Raw genomic sequence first — 24,574 nt, 5'->3', positions numbered from 1 at the left:
ATGGAATGGAATGGAATGGAATGGAATCAACCCGAGTAGATTGGAATGGATTGGAATGGAATGAAATGGAATGGAATGGAATTCAATGGAAAAAATGAAATGGAATGGAATGGAATGGAATGGAATGGAATGGAATGGAATCGAATGGAATCGAATGGAATCGAATGGAAAGGAGTGGAATAGAATGGAATCAACCCGAGTAGAATGGAATGGAATGGAACGGAACGGAACGGAACGGAACGGAACGGAACGGAATGGAATGGAGTGAAATGAAATGGATTCGAATGGAATCGAACGGAACCGAATGGAATGGAAGGAAGGGAACGGAATGGAATGGAATGGAATGGAATGGAATGGAATCAACCCGAGTAGAATGGAATGGATTGGAATGGAATGGAATGGAATGGAATGGAATGGAATGGAATTTAATTCAATAGAATAGAATGGAATGGAATGGAATGGAATGGAATCGAATGGAATCGAATGGAATCGAATGGAATGGAGTGGAATAGAATGGAATCAACCCGAATAGAACGGAACGGAACGGAACAGAACGGAACGGAATGGAATGGAGTGAAATGGAATGGAATCGAAAGGAATCGAAAGGAACCGAATGGAATGGAATGGAAGGGAATGGAATGGAATTGAATGGAATGGAATGGAATGGAATCAACCCGAGTAGAATGGAATGGATTGGAATGGAAAGGAATGGAATCGAATGCAATGAAGTGGAATGGAATGGAATGGAATGGAATGGAATGGAATGGACCCGAGTAGAACGGAATGGAATGGATTGGAATGGAATGGAATGGAATGGAATGAACCCGAATAGAACGGAATGGAATGGAATGGAATGGAATGGAATGGAATGGAATGGAATGGAATGGAATGGAATCGAAAGGAATGGAATGGAATGGAATGGAATGGAATGGAATGGAATGGAATTTAATCGAATGGAATCAAATGGAATGGAATGGAATGGAATGGAATCGAATGGAACGGAAAGGAATGGAATGGAATGGAATGGAATGGAATGGAATGGAATGGAATGGAATCGAATGGAATGGAATGGAATCGAATGGATTGGAATGGAATGGAATGGAATGGAATGGAATGGAATGGAATGGAATGGAATGGAATCAACCCGAGTAGAATGGAATGGATTGGAATGGAATGGAATGGAATGGAATGGAATTCAATGGAATTGAATGAAATGGAATGGAATGGAATGGAATGGAATGGAATGGAATGGAATGGAATCGAATGGAATGGAATGGAATGGAGTGGAAGACAATGGAATCAACTCGAGTAGAACGGAATGGAATGGAACGCAATGGAACGGAACGGAACGGAATAGAACGGTTCGGAATGGAAAGGAGTGAAATGGAATGGAATCGAATGGAATCGAATGGAACCGAATGGAATGGAATGGAACGGAATGGAATGGAATGGACTGGAATGGAATGGAATCAACCCTAGTAGAATGTAATGGATTGGAATGGAATGGAATGGAATGGAATGGAATGGAATGGAATCAAATGGAATTGAATGGAATCGAATGGAATGGAATGGAATAGAATGGAATTCAATGGAATGGAATGGAATGGAATGGAATTCTATAGAATAGTATGGAATGGAATGGAATGGAATGGAATGGAATGGAATGGAATGGAATGGAATCGAATGGAATCGAATGGAATCGAATGGAATGGAGTGGAATAGAATGGAATCAACCCGAATAGAACGGAACGGAACGGAACGGAACGGAAGTGAACGGAATGGAATGGAGTGAAATGGAATGGAATCGAATGGAATCGAAAGGAACCAAATAGAATGGAATGGAAGGGAATGGAATGGAATGGAATGGAATGGAATGGAATCAAAACGAGTAGAATGGAATGGATTGGAATGGAATGGAATGGAATGGAATGGAATGGAATGGAATGCAATAGAATGGAATCGAATGGAATCGAATGGAATGGAATGGAATGGAATGCAATGGAATGGAATGGAATGCAATGGAATGGAATCAACCCGAGTAGAATGGAATGGAATGGAATGGAATGGAATGGAATTCAATGGAATAGAATGGAATGGAATGGAATGGAATGATCCCGAGTAGAACGGAATGGAATGGAATGGTTTGGAATGGAATGGAATGGAATGGAATGGAATGGAATGGAATGGAATGGAATGGAATCGAAAGGAATGGAATGGAATGGAATGGAATGGAATGGAATGGAATGGAATGGAATGGAATGGAATGGAATGGAATCAACCCGAATACAATGGAGTGGATTGGAATGGAATGGAATGGAACGGAATGGAATTCAGTGGAATAGAATGAAATGGAATGGAATGGAATTGAGTGGAATGGAATGGAATCAAATGGAATCGGATGGAATGGAGTGGAATGGAATGGAATGGGATGGAATGGAGTGGAATGGAATGGAATGGAATGGAATGGAATGGAATGGAATGGAATGGAATGGAACGGAATCAACCCGAGTAGAACGGAATGGAATGGAAAGGAATGGAATGGAATGGAATGGAATGGAATGGAATGGAATTCAATGGAATAGAATGGAATGGAATGGAATAGAATGGAATGGATTGGAATGGAATCGAATGGAATCGAATGGAATGGAATGGAATGGAATGGAATGGAATGGAATGGAATGGAATCAACCCGAGTAGAACGGAATGGAATGGAATGGAATGGAATGGAATGGAATGGAATGGAATGGAATGGAATGGAATGGATTTCAATGGAATATAATGGAATGGAATGCAATGGAATGGAATGGAATGGAATGGAATGGAATCAACCCGAGTAGAACGGAATGGAATGGAATGGAATGGAATGGAATCGAATGGAATGGAATGGAATGGAATGGAATGGAATGGAATCGAATGGAATGGAACGGAATGGAATGGAATGGAATGGAATGGAATGGAATGGAATGGAATGGAATGGAATTCAATGGAATAGAATGGAATGGAATGAAATGGAATGGAATCAACCCGAGTAGAATGGAATGGAATGTAATGGAATGGAATGGAATGGAAAGGAATGGAATGGAATGGAATGGAATGGAATGGAATGTAATCGAATGGAATCGAATGGAATGGAATGGAATGGAATGGATTGGAATGGAGTGGAATGGAATGGAATGGAATGGAATCAACCCGAGTAGAACGGAATGGAATGGAATGGAATAGAATGGAAAGGAATGGAATGGAATGGAATGGAATTCAATGGAATGGAATGGAATGGAATGGAAGGGAATAGAATCAACCCGAGTAGAACGGAATGGAATGGAATGGAATGGAATGGAATGGAATGGAATGGAATGGAATGGAATGGAATTCAATGGAATAGAATGGAATGGAATGGAATGGAATGGAATCAACCCGAGTAGAATGGAATGGATTGGAATGGAATGGAATGGAATGGAATGGAATGGAATGGAAAGGAATGGAATCAACCCGAGTAGAACGGAATGGAATGGAATGGAATGGAATGGAATTCAAAGAAATGGAATGGAATGGAATGGAATGGAGTGGAATCAACCCGAGTAGAAAAGAATGGAATGGAACGGAACGGAATGGAACGGAACGGAAAGGAATGGAATGGAGTGAAATGGAATGGAATCGAATGGAATCGAATGGAACCGAATGGAATGGAATGGAAGGGAATGGAATGGAATGGAATGGAATCAACCCGAGTAGAATGGAATGGATTGGAATGGAATGGAATGGAATGGAATCGAATGGAATCGAATGGAATCGAATTGAATGGAATGGAATGGAATGGAATCAACCCGAGTAGAACGGAATGGAATGGAATGGAATGGAATGGAATGGAATGGAATGGAACGGAATGGAATGGAATGGAATTCAATGGAATTTAATGGAATGGAATGGAATGGAATGGAATGGAATGGAATGGAATGGAATGGAATGGAATCAACCCGAGTAGAATGGAATGGATAGGAATGGAATGGAATATAATGTAATGGAATGGAATGGAATCGAAGGGAATCAAATGGAATCGAATGGAATGGAATGGAATGGAATGGAATGGAATGGAATGGAATGGAATGGAATCAACCCGAGTAGAACGGAATGGAATGGAATGGAATGGAATGGAATGGAATCGAATGGAATGGAATTGAATGGAATAGAATGGAATGCAATGAAATGGAATGGAATCAACCCGAGTAGAATTGAATGGATTGTAATGGAATGGAATGGAATGGAGTGGAATGGAATGGAATGGAATGGAATGGAATCAACCCGAGTAGAACGGAATGGAATGGAATGGAATGGAATGGAATGGAATGGAATGGAATGGAATGGAATGGAATGGAATGGAATTCAATGGAATATAATGGAATGGGATGGAATGGAATGGAATGGAATGGAATGGAATGGAATGGAATGGAATGGAATCAACCCGAGTAGAACGGAATGGAAAGGAATGGAAAGGAATGGAATGGAATGGAATGGAATGGAATGGAATGCAATGGAATGTAATCGAATGGAATCGAATGGAATGGAATGGAATGGAATGGAATGGAATGGAATGGAATGGAATGGAATGGAGTGGAGTGGAGTGGAATGGAATGGAATGGAATGGAATGGAATAGAATTCAATGGAATAGAATGGAATGGAATGGAATGGAATGGAATGGAATAAACTCGAGTAGAAAGGAATGGAATGGAATGGAATGGAATGGAATGGAATGGAATGCAATGAAATGGGATGGAATGGAATGGAATCGAATGTAATGGACTGGAATGGAATGGAATGGAATGGAATGGAATGGAATGGAATGGAATGGAATGAACCCTAGTAGAACGGAATGGAATGGAATGGAATGGAATGGAATGGAATGGAATGGAATTAAATGGAATGGAATCAACCCGAGTAGAATGGAATGGATTGGAATGGAATGGAATGGAATGGAATCTAATGGAATGGAATGGAATCGGATGGAATGGAAAGGAATGGAATGGACGCGAGTAGAACGGAATGGAACGGAATGGAATGGAATGGAATGGAATGGAATGGAATGGAATGGAATGGACCCGAGTAGAACGGAATGGAATGGAATGGAATGGAATGGAATTTAATGGAATGGAATGGAAAGGAATGGAAAGGAATGGAATCAACCCGAGTAGAATGGAATGGATAGGAATGGAATGGAATGGAATGGAATGTAATTCAATAGAATAGAATGGAAGGGAATGGAAAGGAATGGAATGGAATGGAATGGAATGGAATGGAATGGAATGGAATGGAATAGAATGGAATCGACTGGAATCGAATGGAATGGAGTGGAATAGAATGGAATCAACCCGAATAGAACGGAACGGAACGGAACGGAACGGAACGGAACGGAATGGAATGGAGTGAAATGCAATGGAATCAAATGGAATCGAATGGAATAGAATGGAATGGAATGGAAGGGAATGGAATGCAATGGAATGAATGGAATGGAATGGAATCAACCCGAGTAGAATGGAATGGACTGGAATGGAATGGAATGGAATGGAATGGAATGGAATCGAATCGAATGGAATGGAATGGAATGGAATGGAATCAACACGAGTACAACGGAATGGAATGGAATGGAATGGAATGGAATGGAATGGAATGGAATGGAATGGAATGGAATGGAATGGAATGGAATCAACCCGAGTAGAACGGAATGGAATGGAATGGAATGGAATGAAATGGAATGGAATGGAATTCAATGGAATGGAATTCAATGGAATAGAATGGAATGGAATGGAATGGAATGGAATTTAATGAACCCGAGTAGAACGGAATGGAATGGAATGGAATTGAATGGAATGGAATGGAATGGAATGGAATGGAATCGAATGGAATGGAATGGAATGGAATGGAATGGAATCGAATCGAATGGAATCGAATGGAATGGAATGGAATGCAATGGAATGGAATGGAATGGAATGCAATGGAATGGAATGGAATGGAATCAACCCGAGTAGATTGGAATGGATTGGAATGGAATGAAATGGAATGGAATGGAATTCAATGGAAAAAATGAAATGGAATGGAATGGAATGGAATGGAATGGAATGGAAACGAATGGAATCGAATGGAATCGAATGGAAAGGAGTGGAATAGAATGGAATCAACCCGAGTAGAATGGAATGGAATGGAACGGAACGGAACGGAACGGAACGGAACGGAACGGAATGGAATGGAGTGAAATGGAATGGATTCGAATGGAATCGAACGGAACCGAATGGAATGGAAGGAAGGGAACGGAATGGAATGGAATGGAATGGAATCGAATGGAATCGAATGGAATCGAATGGAATGGAGTGGAATAGAATGGAATCAACCCGAATAGAACGGAACGGAACGGAACGGAACGGAACGGAATGGAATGGAGTGAAATGGAATGGAATCGAAAGGAATCGAAAGGAACCGAATGGAATGGAATGGAATGGAATGGAATGGAATTGACTGGAATGGAATGGAATGGAATCAACCCGAGTAGAATGGAATGGATTGGAATGGAAAGGAATGGAATCGAATGCAATGCAATGGAATGGAATGGAATGGAATGGAATGGAATGGAATGGACCCGAGTAGAACGGAATGGAATGGATTGGAATGGAATGGAATGGAATGGAATGAACCCGAATAGAACGGAATGGAATGGAATGGAATGGAATGGAATGGAATGGAATGGAATGGAATGGAATGGAATCGAAAGGAATGGAATGGAATGGAATGGAATGGAATGGAATGGAATGGAATTTAATCGAATGGATTCGAATGGAATGGAATGGAACGGAATGGAAACGAATGGAACGGAAAGGAATGGAATGGAATGGAATGGAATGGAATGGAATGGAATGGAATCGAATGGAATGGAATGGAATCGAATGGATTGGAATGGAATGGAATGGAATGGAGTGGAATGGAATGGAATGCAATGGAATGGAATGGAATCAACCCGGGTAGAATGGAATGGATTGGAATGGAAAGGAATGGAATGGAATGGAATTCAATGAATTGAATGAAATGGAATGGAATGGAATGGAATGGAATGGAATGGAATCAACCCGAGTAGAATGGAATGGACTGGAATGGAATGGAATATAATGTAATGGAATGGAATGGAATCGAAGGGAATCGAATGGAATGGAATGGAATGGAATGGAATGGAATGGAATGGAATGGAATGGAATGGAATGGAATCAACCCGAGTAGAACGGAATGGAATGGAATGGAATGGAATGGAATGGAATGGAATGGAATGGAATGGAATGGAATGGAATGGAATGGAATGGAATGGAATCAACCCGAGTAGAACGGAATGGAGTGGAATGAAATGGAATGGAATGGAATGGAATGGAATGGAATGGAATGGAGTGGAGTGGAGTGGAATGGAATGGAATGGAATGGAATGGAATGGAATCAACCCGAGTAGAACGGAATGGAATGGAATGGAAAGGAATGGAATGGAATGGAATGGAATGGAATGGAAAGGAATGGAATGGAATCGAATGGAATGGAATGGAATGGAATGGAATGGAATGGAATGGAATGGAATGGAATGGAATGGAATGGAATCGAATGGAATGGAACGGAATGGAATGGAATGGAATGGAATGGAATGGAATCGAATGGAATGGAATTGAATGGAATAGAATGGAATGCAATGAAATGGAATGGAATCAACCCGAGTAGAATGGAATGGATTGTAATGGAATGGAATGGAATGGAGTGGAATGGAATGGAATGGAATGGAATGGAATCAACCCGAGTAGAACGGAATGGAATGGAATGGAATGGAATAGAATGGAATGGAATGGAATGGAATGGAATGGAATGGAATGGAATTCAATGGAATATAATGGAATGGGGTGGAATGGAATGGAATGGAATGGAATGGAATGGAATGGAATGGAATCAACCCGAGTAGAACGGAATGGAAAGGAATGGAAAGGAATGGAATGGAATGGAATGGAATGGAATGGAATGGAATGGAATGTAATCGAATGGAATGGAATGGAATGGAATGGAATGGAATGGAATGGAATCGAATGGAATGGATTGTAATGGAATGGAATGGAATGGAATGGAATCGAATGGAATGGAATGGAATGGAATGGAAAGGAATGGAATGGAATGGAATGGAATGGAATGGAATGGAATGGAATCAACCCGATTAGAACGGAATGGAATGGAATGGAATGGAATGGAAAGGAATGGAATGGAATGGAATGGAATGGATTTCAATGGAATGGAAGGGAATGGAATGGAATTGAAGGGAATAGAATCAACCCGAGTAGAACGGAATGGAATGGAATGGAATGGAATGGAATGGAATGGAATTCAATGGAATAGAATGGAATGGAATGGAATGGAATGGAATCAACCCGAGTAGAATGGAATGGATTGGAATGGAATGGAATGGAATGGAATGGAATGGAATGGAAAGGAATGGAATCAACCCGAGTAGAACGGAATGGAATGGAATGGAATGGAATGGAATTCAAAGAAATGGAATGGAATGGAATGGAATGGAGTGGAATCAACCCGAGTAGAAAAGAATGGAATGGAACGGAACGGAATGGAACGGAACGGAAAGGAATGGAATGGAGTGAAATGGAATGGAATCGAATGGAATCGAATGGAACCGAATGGAATGGAATGGAAGGGAATGGAATGGAATGGAATGGAATCAACCCGAGTAGAATGGAATGGATTGGAATGGAATGGAATGGAATGGAATCGAATGGAATCGAATGGAATCGAATTGAATGGAATGGAATGGAATGGAATCAACCCGAGTAGAACGGAATGGAATGGAATGGAATGGAATGGAATGGAATGGAATGGAACGGAATGGAATGGAATGGAATTCAATGGAATTTAATGGAATGGAATGGAATGGAATGGAATGGAATGGAATGGAATGGAATGGAATCAACCCGAGTAGAATGGAATGGATAGGAATGGAATGGAATATAATGTAATGGAATGGAATGGAATCGAAGGGAATCGAATGGAATCGAATGGAATGGAATGGAATGGAATGGAATGGAATGGAATGGAATGGAATCAACCCGAGTAGAACGGAATGGAATGGAATGGAATGGAATGGAATGGAATGGAATGGAATTCAATGGAATGGAATGGAATGGAATGGAATGGAATGGAATGGAATGGAATGGAATCAACCCGAGTAGAACGGAATGGAGTGGAATGAAATGGAATGGAATGGAATGGAATGGAATGGAAGGGAATGGAACGGAATGGAGTGGAGTGGAGTGGAATGGAATGGAATGGAATGGAATGGAATAGAATTCAATGGAATAGAATGGAATGGAATGGAATGGAATGGAATGGAATCAACTCGAGTAGAAAGGAATGGAATGGAATGGAATGGAATGGAATGGAATGGAATGGAATGGAATGCAATGAAATGGGATGGAATGGAATGGAATCGAATGGAATGGACTGGAATGAAATGGAATGGAATGGAATGGAATGGAATGGAATGGAATGGAATGGAATGGAATCAACCCGAGTAGAATGGAATGGATTGGAATGGAATGGAATGGAATGGAATCGAATGGAATGGAATGGATTCGAATGGAATGGAAAGGAATGGAATGGACGCGAGTAGAACGGAATGGAATGGAATGGAATGGAATGGAATGGAATGGAATGGAATGGAATGGAATGGAATGAACCCGAGTAGAACGGAATGGAATGGAATGGAATGGAATGGAATTTAATGGAATGGAATGGAAAGGAATGGAAAGGAATGGAATCAACCCGAGTAGAATGGAATGGATAGGAATGGAATGGAATGGAATGGAATGGAATTCAATAGAATAGAATGGAAGGGAATGGAAAGGAATGGAATGGAATGGAATGGAATGGAATAGAATGGAATGGAATGGAATGGAATGGAATCGAATGGAATCGAATGGAATGGAGTGGAATAGAATGGAATCAACCCGAATAGAACGGAACGGAACGGAACGGAACGGAATGGAATGGAGTGAAATGGAATGGAATCAAATGGAATCGAATGGAATAGAATGGAATGGAATGGAAGGGAATGGAATGCAATGGAATGAATGGAATGGAATGGAATCAACCCGAATAGAATGGAATGGACTGGAATGCAATGGAATGGAATGGAATGGAATGGAATGGAATGGAATGGAATGGAATGGAATGGAATCAACCCGAGTACAACGGAATGGAATGGAATGGAATGGAATGGAATGGAATGGAATGGAATGGAATGGAATCAACCCGAGTAGAACGGAATGGAATGGAATGGAATGGAATGGAATGGAATGGAACGGAATGGAATGGAATGGAATTCAATGGAATTTAATGGAATGGAATGGAATGGAATGGAATGGAATGGAATGGAATGGAATCAACCCGAGTAGAATGGAATGGATTGGAATGGAATGGAATATAATGTAATGGAATGGAATGGAATCGAAGGGAATCGAAAGGAATCGAATGGAATGGAATGGAATGGAATGGAATGGAATGGAATGGAATGGAATGGAATGGAATCAACCCGAGTAGAACGGAATGGAATGGAATGGAATGGAATGGAATGGAATGGAATGGAATTCAATGGAATGGAATGGAATGGAATGGAATGGAATGGAATGGAATGGAATCAACCCGAGTAGAACGGAATGGAGTGGAATGAAATGGAATGGAATGGAATGCAATGGAATGGAATGGAATGGAATGGAATGGAGTGGAGTGGAGTGGAATGGAATGGAATGGAATGGAATGGAATAGAATTCAATGGAATAGAATGGAATGGAATGGAATGGAATGGAATGGAATGGAATCAACTCGAGTAGAAAGGAATGGAATGGAATGGAATGGAATGGAATGGAATGGAATGGAATGCAATGAAGTGGGATGGAATGGAATGGAATCGAATGGAATGGACTGGAATGAAATGGAATGGAATGGAATGGAATGGAATGGAATCAACCCGAGTAGAATGGAATGGATTGGAATGGAATGGAATGGAATGGAATCGAATGGAATGGAATGGAATCGAATGGAATGGAAAGGAATGGAATGGACGCGAGTAGAACGGAATGGAATGGAATGGAATGGAATGGAATGGAATGGAATGGAATGGAATGGAATGGAATGGAATGAACCCGAGTAGAACGGAATGGAATGGAATGGAATGGAATGGAATTTAATGGAATGGAATCAAAGGAATGGAAAGGAATGGAATCAACCCGAGTAGAATGGAATGGATAGGAATGGAATGGAATGGAATGGAATGTAATTCAATAGAATAGAATGGAAGGGAATGGAAAGGAATGGAATGGAATGGAATGGAATGGAATAGAATGGAATGGAATGGAATGGAAAGGAATCGAATGGAATCGAATGGAATGGAGTGGAATAGAATGGAATCAACCCGAATAGAACGGAACGGAACGGAACTGAACGGAACGGAATGGAATGGAGTGAAATGGAATGGAATCAAATGGAATCGAATGGAATAGAATGGAATGGAATGGAAGGGAATGGAATGCAATGGAATGAATGGAATGGAATGGAATCAACCCGAGTAGAATGGAATGGACTGGAATGCAATGGAATGGAATGGAATGGAATGGAATGGAATGGAATGGAATGGAATGGAATGGAATGGAATGGAATGGAATTCAATGGAATGGAATGGAATGGAATGGAATTCAATGGAATGGAATTCAATGGAATAGAAAGGAATGGAATGGAATGGAATGGAATTTAATGAACCCGAATAGAACGGAATGGAATGGAATGGAATTGAATGGAATGGAATGGAATGGAATGGAATGGAATCGAATGGAATGGAATGGAATGGAATGGAATGGAATCGAATCGAATGGAATGGAATGGAATGGAATGGAATGGAATGGAATGGAATGGAATGGAATGGAATGGAATGGAATGGAATGGAATCAACCCGAGTAGATTGGAATGGATTGGAATGGAATGAAATGGAATGGAATGGAATTCAATGGAAAAAATGAAATGGAATGGAATGGAATGGAATGGAATGGAATCGAATGGAATCGAATGGAATCGAATGGAAAGGAGTGGAATCGAATGGAATCAACCCGAGTAGAATGGAATGGAATGGAACGGAACGGAACGGAACGGAACGGAACGGAACGGAATGGAATGGAGTGAAATGAAATGGATTCGAATGGAATCGAACGGAACCGAATGGAATGGAAGGAAGGGAACGGAATGGAATGGAATGGAATGGAATGGAATCAACCCGAGTAGAATGGAATGGATTGGAATGGAATGGAATGGAATGGAATGGAATGGAATGGAATGGAATTCAATAGAATAGAATGGAATGGAATGGAATGGAATGGAATGGAATGGAATGGAATGGAATGGAATCGAATGGAATCGAATGGAATCGAATGGAATGGAGTGGAATAGAATGGAATCAACCCGAATAGAACGGAACGGAATGGAACAGAACGGAACGGAATGGAATGGAGTGAAATGGAATGGAATCGAAAGGAATCGAAAGGAACCGAATGGAATGGAATGGAATGGAATGGAATGGAATGGAATGGAATGGAATGGAATGGAATCGAATGGAATCGAATGGAATGGAGTGGAATGGAATGGAATCAACCCGAATAGAACAGAACGGAACGGAACGGAACGGAACGGAATGGAATGGAGTGAAATGGAATGGAATCAAATGGAATCGAATGGAATAGAATGGAATGGAATGGAAGGGAATGGAATGCAATGGAATGAATGGAATGGAATGGAATCAACCCGAGTAGAATGGAATGGACTGGAATGCAATGGAATGGAATGGAATGGAATCGAATGGAATGGAATGGAATGGAATGGAATGGAATGGAATGGAATGGAATGGAATCAACCCGAGTACAACGGAATGGAATGGAATGGAATGGAATGGAATGGAATGGAATGGAATGGAATGGAATGGAATGGAATGGAATGGAATGGAATCAACCCGAGTAGAACGGAATGGAATGGAATGGAATGGAATGGAATGGAATGGAATGGAATGGAATGGAATGGAATGGAAAGGAATTCAATGGAATGGAATTCAATGGAATAGAATGGAATGGAATGGAATGGAATGGAATTTAATGAACCCGAGCAGAACGGAATGGAATGGAATGGAATTGAATGGAATGGAATGGAATGGAATGGAATGGAATCGAATGGAATGGAATGGAATGGAATGGAATGGAATCGAATCGAATGGAATCGAATGGAATGGAATGGAATGGAATGGAATGGAATGGAATGGAATGGAATCAACCCGAGTAGATTGGAATGGATTGGAATGGAATGAAATGGAATGGAATGGAATTCAATGGAAAAAATGAAATGGAATGGAATGGAATGGAATGGAATGGAATGGAATGGAATCGAATGGAATCGAATGGAATCGAATGGAAAGGAGTGGAATAGAATGGAATCAACCCGAGTAGAATGGAATGGAATGGAACGGAACGGAACGGAACGGAACGGAACGGAACGGAATGGAATGGAGTGAAATGAAATGGATTCGAATGGAATCGAACGGAACCGAATGGAATGGAAGGAAGGGAACGGAATGGAATGGAATGGAATGGAATGGAATGGAATCAACCCGAGTAGAATGGAATGGATTGGAATGGAATGGAATGGAATGGAATGGAATGGAATGGAATTTAATTCAATAGAATAGAATGGAATGGAATGGAATGGAATGGAATCGAATGGAATCGAATGGAATCGAATGGAATGGAGTGGAATAGAATGGAATCAACCCGAATAGAACGGAACGGAACGGAACAGAACGGAACGGAATGGAATGGAGTGAAATGGAATGGAATCGAAAGGAATCGAAAGGAACCGAATGGAATGGAATGGAAGGGAATGGAATGGAATTGAATGGAATGGAATGGAATGGAATCAACCCGAGTAGAATGGAATGGATTGGAATGGAAAGGAATGGAATCGAATGCAATGAAGTGGAATGGAATGGAATGGAATGGAATGGAATGGAATGGACCCGAGTAGAACGGAATGGAATGGATTGGAATGGAATGGAATGGAATGGAATGAACCCGAATAGAACGGAATGGAATGGAATGGAATGGAATGGAATGGAATGGAATGGAATGGAATGGAATGGAATCGAAAGGAATGGAATGGAATGGAATGGAATGGAATGGAATGGAATGGAATTTAATCGAATGGAATCAAATGGAATGGAATGGAATGGAATGGAATCGAATGGAACGGAAAGGAATGGAATGGAATGGAATGGAATGGAATGGAATGGAATGGAATGGAATCGAATGGAATGGAATGGAATCGAATGGATTGGAATGGAATGGAATGGAATGGAATGGAATGGAATGGAATGGAATGGAATGGAATCAACCCGAGTAGAATGGAATGGATTGGAATGGAATGGAATGGAATGGAATGGAATTCAATGGAATTGAATGAAATGGAATGGAATGGAATGGAATGGAATGGAATGGAATGGAATGGAATCGAATGGAATGGAATGGAATGGAGTGGAAGACAATGGAATCAACTCGAGTAGAACGGAATCGAATGGAACGCAATGGAACGGAACGGAACGGAATAGAACGGTTCGGAATGGAAAGGAGTGAAATGGAATGGAATCGAATGGAATCGAATGGAACCGAATGGAATGGAATGGAACGGAATGGAATGGAATGGACTGGAATGGAATGGAATCAACCCTAGTAGAATGTAATGGATTGGAATGGAATGGAATGGAATGGAATGGAATGGAATGGAATCAAATGGAATTGAATGGAATCGAATGGAATGGAATGGAATAGAATGGAATTCAATGGAATGGAATGGAATGGAATGGAATTCTATAGAATAGTATGGAATGGAATGGAATGGAATGGAATGGAATGGAATGGAATGGAATGGAATCGAATGGAATCGAATGGAATCGAATGGAATGGAGTGGAATAGAATGGAATCAACCCGAATAGAACGGAACGGAACGGAACGGAACGGAAGTGAACGGAATGGAATGGAGTGAAATGGAATGGAATCGAATGGAATCGAAAGGAACCAAATGGAATGGAATGGAAGGGAATGGAATGGAATGGAATGGAATGGAATGGAATCAAAACGAGTAGAATGGAATGGATTGGAATGGAATGGAATGGAATGGAATGGAATGGAATGGAATGCAATAGAATGGAATCGAATGGAATCGAATGGAATGGAATGGAATGGAATGCAATGGAATGGAATGGAATGCAATGGAATGGAATCAACCCGAGTAGAATGGAATGGAATGGAATGGAATGGAATGGAATTCAATGGAATAGAATGGAATGGAATGGAATGGAATGATCCCGAGTAGAACGGAATGGAATGGAATGGTTTGGAATGGAATGGAATGGAATGGAATGGAATGGAATGGAATGGAATGGAATGGAATCGAAAGGAATGGAATGGAATGGAATGGAATGGAATGGAATGGAATGGAATGGAATGGAATGGAATGGAATGGAATCAACCCGAATACAATGGAGTGGATTGGAATGGAATGGAATGGAACGGAATGGAATTCAGTGGAATAGAATGAAATGGAATGGAATGGAATTGAGTGGAATGGAATGGAATCAAATGGAATCGGATGGAATGGAGTGGAATGGAATGGAATGGGATGGAATGGAGTGGAATGGAATGGAATGGAATGGAATGGAATGGAATGGAATGGAATGGAATGGAACGGAATCAACCCGAGTAGAACGGAATGGAATGGAAAGGAATGGAATGGAATGGAATGGAATGGAATGGAATGGAATTCAATGGAATAGAATGGAATGGAATGGAATAGAATGGAATGGATTGGAATGGAATCGAATGGAATCGAATGGAATGGAATGGAATGGAATGGAATGGAATGGAATGGAATGGAATCAACCCGAGTAGAACGGAATGGAATGGAATGGAATGGAATGGAATGGAATGGAATGGAATGGAATGGAATGGATTTCAATGGAATATAATGGAATGGAATGCAATGGAATGGAATGGAATGGAATGGAATGGAATCAACCCGAGTAGAACGGAATGGAATGGAATGGAATGGAATGGAATCGAATGGAATGGAATGGAATGGAATGGAATGGAATGGAATCGAATGGAATGGAACGGAATGGAATGGAATGGAATGGAATGGAATGGAATGGAATGGAATGGAATTCAATGGAATAGAATGGAATGGAATGAAATGGAATGGAATCAACCCGAGTAGAATGGAATGGAATGTAATGGAATGGAATGGAATGGAAAGGAATGGAATGGAATGGAATGGAATGGAATGGAATGTAATCGAATGGAATCGAATGGAATGGAATGGAATGGAATGGATTGGAATGGAGTGGAATGGAATGGAATGGAATGGAATCAACCCGAGTAGAACGGAATGGAATGGAATGGAATAGAATGGAAAGGAATGGAATGGAATGGAATGGAATTCAATGGAATGGAATGGAATGGAATGGAAGGGAATAGAATCAACCCGAGTAGAACGGAATGGAATGGAATGGAATGGAATGGAATGGAATGGAATGGAATGGAATGGAATGGAATTCAATGGAATAGAATGGAATGGAATGGAATGGAATGGAATCAACCCAAGTAGAACGGAATGGAATGGAATGGAATGGAATGGAATGGAATGGAATGGAATGGAATGGAATGGAATGGAATGGAATTCAATGGAATGGAATGGAATGGAATGGAATGGAATGGAATGGAATGGAATGGAATGGAATGGAATCTAATGGAATAGAATTGAATCGAATGGAATGGAATGGAATAGAATGGAATCAACCCGAGTAGAAAGGAATGGAATGGAATGGAATGGAATGGAATGGAATGGAATGGAATGGAATGGAATGGAATGGAATGGAATGGAATGGAATGGAATTCAATGGAATGGAATGGAATGGAATGGAATGGAATGGAATGGAATGGAATGGAATGGAATCTACCCGAGTAGAACGGAATGGAATGGAATGGAATGGAATGGAATGGAATGGAATGGAATGGAATGGAATGGAATCTAATGGAATCGAATGGAATCGAATGGAATGGAATGGAATAGAATGGAATCAACCCGAGTAGAAAGGAATGGAATGGAATGGAATGGAATGGAATGGAATGGAATGGAATGGAATGGAATGCAATGAAATGGAAAGGAATGGAATGGAATCGAATGGAATGGACTGGAATGAAATGGAAAGGAATGGAATAGACTGGAATGGAATGGAATGGAATCAACCCGAGTAGAATGGAATGGATTGGAATGGAATGGAATGGAATCGAATGGAATCGAATGGAACCGAAAGGAATGGAATGGAAGGGAATGGAATGGAATGGAATGGAATGGGATCAACCCGAGTAGAATGGAATGGATTGGAATGGAATGGAATATAATGTAATGGAATGGAATAGAATCGAATGGAATCGAATGGAATCGAATGGAATGGAATGGAATGGAATGGAATGGAATGGAATGGAATCAACCCGAGTAGAACGGAATGGAATGGAATGGAATGGAATGGAATGGAATGGAATGGAATGAAATGGAATGGAATGGAATGGAATGGAATGGAATGGAATGGAATCAACCCGAGTAGAACGGAATGGAAAGGAATGGAATGGAATGGAGTGGAATGGAATGGAATGGAATGGAATGGAATGGAATGGAATGGAATGGAATGGAATGGAACGGAATGGAATGGAATGGAATTGAATGGAATATAATGGAATGGAATGGAATGGAATGGAATGGAATGGAATGGAATGGAATGGAATGGAATGGAATGGAATCTACCCGAGTAGAACGGAATGGAATGGAATGGAATGGAATGGAATGGAATGGAATGGAATGGAATGGAATGGAATCTAATGGAATCGAATGGAATCGAATGGAATGGAATGGAATAGAATGGAATCAACCCGAGTAGAAAGGAATGGAATGGAATGGAATGGAATGGAGTGGAATGGAATGGAATGCAATGAAATGGAAAGGAATGGAATGGAATCGAATGGAATGGACTGGAATGAAATGGAAAGGAATGGAATAGACTGGAATGGAATGGAATGGAATCAACCCGAGTAGAATGGAATGGATTGGAATGGAATGGAATGGAATCGAATGGAATCGAATGGAACCGAAAGGAATGGAATGGAAGGGAATGGAATGGAATGGAATGGAATGGGATCAACCCGAGTAGAATGGAATGGATTGGAATGGAATGGAATATAATGTAATGGAATGGAATGGAATCGAATGGAATCGAATGGAATGGAATGGAATGGAATGGAATGGAATGGAATGGAATGGAATGGAATCAACCCGAGTAGAACGGAATGGAATGGAATGGAATGGAATGGAATGGAATGGAATGGAATGAAATGGAATGGAATGGAATGGAATGGAATGGAATGGAATGGAATGGAATGGAATGGAATCAACCCGAGTAGAACGGAATGGAAAGGAATGGAATGGAATGGAGTGGAATGGAATGGAATGGAATGGAATGGAATGGAATGGAATGGAACGGAATGGAATGGAATGGAATTGAATGGAATATAATGAAATGGAATGGAATGGAATGGAATGGAATGGAATCAACCCGAATAGAATGGAGTGGATTGGAATGGAATGGAATGGAATGGAATGCAATTCAGTGGAATAGAATGAAATGGAATGGAATGGAATCAACCCGAGTAGAACGGAATGGAATGGAATGGAATGGAATGGAATGGAATGTAATGGAATGGAATGGAATGGAATGGAATGGAATGGAATCAACCCGAATAGAATGGAGTGGATTGGAATGGAATGGAATGGAATGGAATGGAATGGAATTCAGTGGAATAGAATGAAATGGAATGGAATGGAATTGAATGGAATGGAATGGAATAGAATGGAATGGATTGGAATGGAATCGAATGGAATGGAATGGAATGGAATGGAATGGAATGGAATGGAATCAACCCGAGTAGAAGGGAATGGAATGGAATGGAATGGAATGGAATGGAATGGTATGGAATGGAATGGAATTCAATGGAATATAATGGAATGGAATGGAATGGAATGGAATGGAATGGAATGGAATGGAATCAACCCGAGTAGAACGGAATGGAATGGAATGGAAAGGAATGGAATGGAATGGAATGGAATGGAATCGAATGGAATGGAACGGAATGGAATGGAATGGAATGGAATGGAATGGAATGGAATGGAATTCAATGGAATAGAATGGAATGGAATGAAATGGAATGGAATCAACCCGAGTAGAATGGAATGGATTGTTATAGAATGGAATGGAATGGAATGGAATAGAATGGAATAGAATGGAATGGAATGGAATGGAATCGAATGGAATCGAATGGAATGGAATGGAATGGAATCGAATGGAATGGAATGGAATGGAATGGAATCAACCCGAGTAGAACGGAATGGAATGGAATGGAATAGAATGGAATGGAATGGAATGGAATAGAATGGAATTCAATGGAATAGAATGGAATGGAATGGAATGGAATGGAATCAACACGAGTAGAATGGAATGGATTGGAATGGAATGGAATGGAATGGAATGGAATGGAAAGGAATGGAATCAACCCGAGTAGAACGGAATGGAATGGAATGGAATGGAATGGAATTCAAAGAAATGGAATGGAATGGAATGGAATATAATGGAATGGAATCAACCCGAGTAGAACGGAATGGAATGGAATGGAATGGAATGGCATGGAATTGAATGGAATGGAATGGAATGGCATGGAATGGAATGGAATGGAATGAAATGGAATGGAATGGAATGGAATGGAATGGAATGGAATGAAATGGAATGGAATCGAATGGAATCGAATGGAATCGAATGGAATGGAGTGGAATAGAATGGAATCAACCCGAGTAGAAAGGAATGGAATGGAACGGAACGGAAAGGAATGGAACGGAAAGGAATGGAATGGAGTGAAATGGAATGGAATCGAATGGAATCGAATGGAACCGAATGGAATGGAATGGAAGGGAATGGAATGGAATGGAATGGAATGGAATGGAATCAACCCGAGTAGAATGGAATGGATAGGAATGGAATGGAATGGAATGGAATCGAATGGAATGGAATGGAATGGAATGGAATCAACCCGAGTAGAACGGAATGGAATGGAATGGAATGGAATGGAATGGAATGGAATGGAATGGAATGGAATGGAATGGAATGGAATGGAATGGAAAGGAATCTAATGGAATCGAATGGAATCGAATGGAATGGAATGGAATAGAATGGAATCAACCCGAGTAGAAAGGAAAGGAATGGAATGGAATGGAATGGAATGGAATGGAATTCAATGGAATGGTTTGGAATGGAATTCAATGGAATGGAATGGAATGGAATGGGATGGAATGGAATGCAATGAAATGGAAAGGAATGGAATGGAATCGAATGGAATGGACTGGAATGAAATGGAAAGGAATGGAATAGACTGGAATGGAATGGAATGGAATCAACCGGAATAGAATGGAATGGATTGGAATGGAATGGAATGGAATCGAATGGAATCGAATGGAACCGAATGGTATGGAATGGAAGGGAATGGAATGGAATCGAATGGAATGGAATGGAATCAACCCGAGTAGAATGGAATGGATTGGAATGGAATGGAATATAATGTAATGGAATGTAATGGAATGGAATGGAATCGAATGGAATCGAATGGAATGTAATGGAATGTAATGGAATAGAATGGAATGGAATCAACCCGAGTAGAACGGAATGGAATGGAATGGAATGGAATGGAATGGAATGGAATGGAATGGAATGGAATGGAATGGAATGGAATGGAATTCAATGGAATGGAATGGAATGGAATGGAATGGAATGGAATGGAATGGAATTCAATGGAATGGAATGGAATGGAATGGAATGGAATGGAATGGAATGGAATGGAATCTACCCGAGTAGAACGGAATGGAATGGAATGGAATGGAATGGAATGGAATGGAATGGAATGGAATGGAATCTAATGGAATCGAATGGAATCGAATGGAATGGAATGGAATAGAATGGAATCAACCCGAGTAGAAAGGAATGGAATGGAATGGAATGGAATGGAATGGAATGGAATGGAATGCAATGAAATGGAAAGGAATGGAATGGAATCGAATGGAATGGACTGGAATGAAATGGAAAGGAATGGAATAGACTGGAATGGAATGGAATGGAATCAACCCGAGTAGAATGGAATGGATTGGAATGGAATGGAATGGAATCGAATGGAATCGAATGGAACCGAAAGGAATGGAATGGAAGGGAATGGAATGGAATGGAATGGAATGGGATCAACCCGAGTAGAATGGAATGGATTGGAATGGAATGGAATATAATGTAATGGAATGGAATGGAATCGAATGGAATCGAATGGAATCGAATGGAATGGAATGGAATGGAATGGAATGGAATGGAATGGAATCAACCCGAGTAGAACGGAATGGAATGGAATGGAATGGAATGGAATGGAATGGAATGGAATGAAATGGAATGGAATGGAATGGAATGGAATGGAATGGAATGGAATCAACCCGAGTAGAACGGAATGGAAAGGAATGGAATGGAATGGAGTGGAATGGAATGGAATGGAATGGAATGGAATGGAATGGAATGGAATGGAACGGAATGGAATGGAATGGAATTGAATGGAATATAATGGAATGGAATGGAATGGAATGGAATGGAATGGAATGGAATGGAATGGAATCTACCCGAGTAGAACGGAATGGAATGGAATGGAATGGAATGGAATGGAATGGAATGGAATGGAATGGAATCTAATGGAATCGAATGGAATCGAATGGAATGGAATGGAATAGAATGGAATCAACCCGAGTAGAAAGGAATGGAATGGAATGGAATGGAATGGAGTGGAATGGAATGGAATGCAATGAAATGGAAAGGAATGGAATGGAATCGAATGGAATGGACTGGAATGAAATGGAAAGGAATGGAATAGACTGGAATGGAATGGAATGGAATCAACCCGAGTAGAATGGAATGGATTGGAATGGAATGGAATGGAATCGAATGGAATCGAATGGAACCGAAAGGAATGGAATGGAAGGGAATGGAATGGAATGGAATGGAATGGGATCAACCCGAGTAGAATGGAATGGATTGGAATGGAATGGAATATAATGTAATGGAATGGAATGGAATCGAATGGAATCGAATGGAATGGAATGGAATGGAATGGAATGGAATGGAATGGAATGGAATCAACCCGAGTAGAACGGAATGGAATGGAATGGAATGGAATGGAATGGAATGGAATGGAATGGAATGAAATGGAATGGAATGGAATGGAATGGAATGGAATGGAATGGAATGGAATGGAATGGAATGGAATCAACCCGAGTAGAACGGAATGGAAAGGAATGGAATGGAATGGAGTGGAATGGAATGGAATGGAATGGAATGGAATGGAATGGAATGGAACGGAAAGGAATGGAATGGAATTGAATGGAATATAATGGAATGGAATGGAATGGAATGGAATGGAATGGAATCAACCCGAATAGAATGGAGTGGATTGGAATGGAATGGAATGGAATGGAATGCAATTCAGTGGAATAGAATGAAATGGAATGGAATGGAATTGAATGGAATGAAATGGAATGGAATGGAATGGATTGGAATGGAATCGAATGGAATGGAATGGAATGGAATGGAATGGAATGGAATGGAATGGAATGGAATGGAATCAACCCGAGTAGAACGGAATGGAATGGAATGGAATGGAATGGAATGGAATGTAATGGAATGGAATGTAATGGAATGGAATGGAATGGAATCAACCCGAATAGAATGGAGTGGATTGGAATGGAATGGAATGGAATGGAATGGAATTCAGTGGAATAGAATGAAATGGAATGGAATGGAATTGAATGGAATGGAATGGAATAGAATGGAATGGATTGGAATGGAATCGAATGGAATGGAATGGAATGGAATGGAATGGAATGGAATGGAATCAACCCGAGTAGAAGGGAATGGAATGGAATGGAATGGAATGGAATGGAATGGTATGGAATGGAATGGAATTCAATGGAATATAATGGAATGGAATGGAATGGAATGGAATGGAATGGAATGGAATGGAATCAACCCGAGTAGAACGGAATGGAATGGAATGGAAAGGAATGGAATGGAATGGAATGGAATGGAATCGAATGGAATGGAACGGAATGGAATGGAATGGAATGGAATGGAATGGAATGGAATGGAATTCAATGGAATAGAATGGAATGGAATGAAATGGAATGGAATCAACCCGAGTAGAATGGAATGGATTGTTATAGAATGGAATGGAATGGAATGGAATAGAATGGAATAGAATGGAATGGAATGGAATGGAATCGAATGGAATCGAATGGAATGGAATGGAATGGAATCGAATGGAATGGAATGGAATGGAATGGAATCAACCCGAGTAGAACGGAATGGAATGGAATGGAATAGAATGGAATGGAATGGAATGGAATAGAATGGAATTCAATGGAATAGAATGGAATGGAATGGAATGGAATGGAATCAACACGAGTAGAATGGAATGGATTGGAATGGAATGGAATGGAATGGAATGGAATGGAAAGGAATGGAATCAACCCGAGTAGAACGGAATGGAATGGAATGGAATGGAATGGAATTCAAAGAAATGGAATGGAATGGAATGGAATATAATGGAATGGAATCAACCCGAGTAGAACGGAATGGAATGGAATGGAATGGAATGGCATGGAATTGAATGGAATGGAATGGAATGGCATGGAATGGAATGGAATGGAATGAAATGGAATGGAATGGAATGGAATGGAATGGAATGGAATGAAATGGAATGGAATCGAATGGAATCGAATGGAGTCGAATGGAATGGAGTGGAATAGAATGGAATCAACCCGAGTAGAAAGGAATGGAATGGAACGGAACGGAAAGGAATGGAACGGAAAGGAATGGAATGGAGTGAAATGGAATGGAATCGAATGGAATCGAATGGAACCGAATGGAATGGAATGGAAGGGAATGGAATGGAATGGAATGGAATGGAATGAAATCAACCCGAGTAGAATGGAATGGATAGGAATGGAATGGAATGGAATGGAATCGAATGGAATGGAATGGAATGGAATGGAATCAACCCGAGTAGAACGGAATGGAATGGAATGGAATGGAATGGAATGGAATGGAATGGAATGGAATGGAATGGAATGGAATGGAAAGGAATCTAATGGAATCGAATGGAATCGAATGGAATGGAATGGAATAGAATGGAATCAACCCGAGTAGAAAGGAAAGGAATGGAATGGAATGGAATGGAATGGAATGGAATTCAATGGAATGGTTTGGAATGGAATTCAATGGAATGGAATGGAATGGAATG

This window comes from Gorilla gorilla, chromosome 15 (assembly GCF_029281585.2).
Source record: "Gorilla gorilla gorilla isolate KB3781 chromosome 15, NHGRI_mGorGor1-v2.1_pri, whole genome shotgun sequence".
Classification (NCBI taxonomy): Eukaryota; Metazoa; Chordata; class Mammalia; order Primates; family Hominidae; genus Gorilla; species Gorilla gorilla.
Note: the sequence above shows the minus strand (reverse complement) of the source record.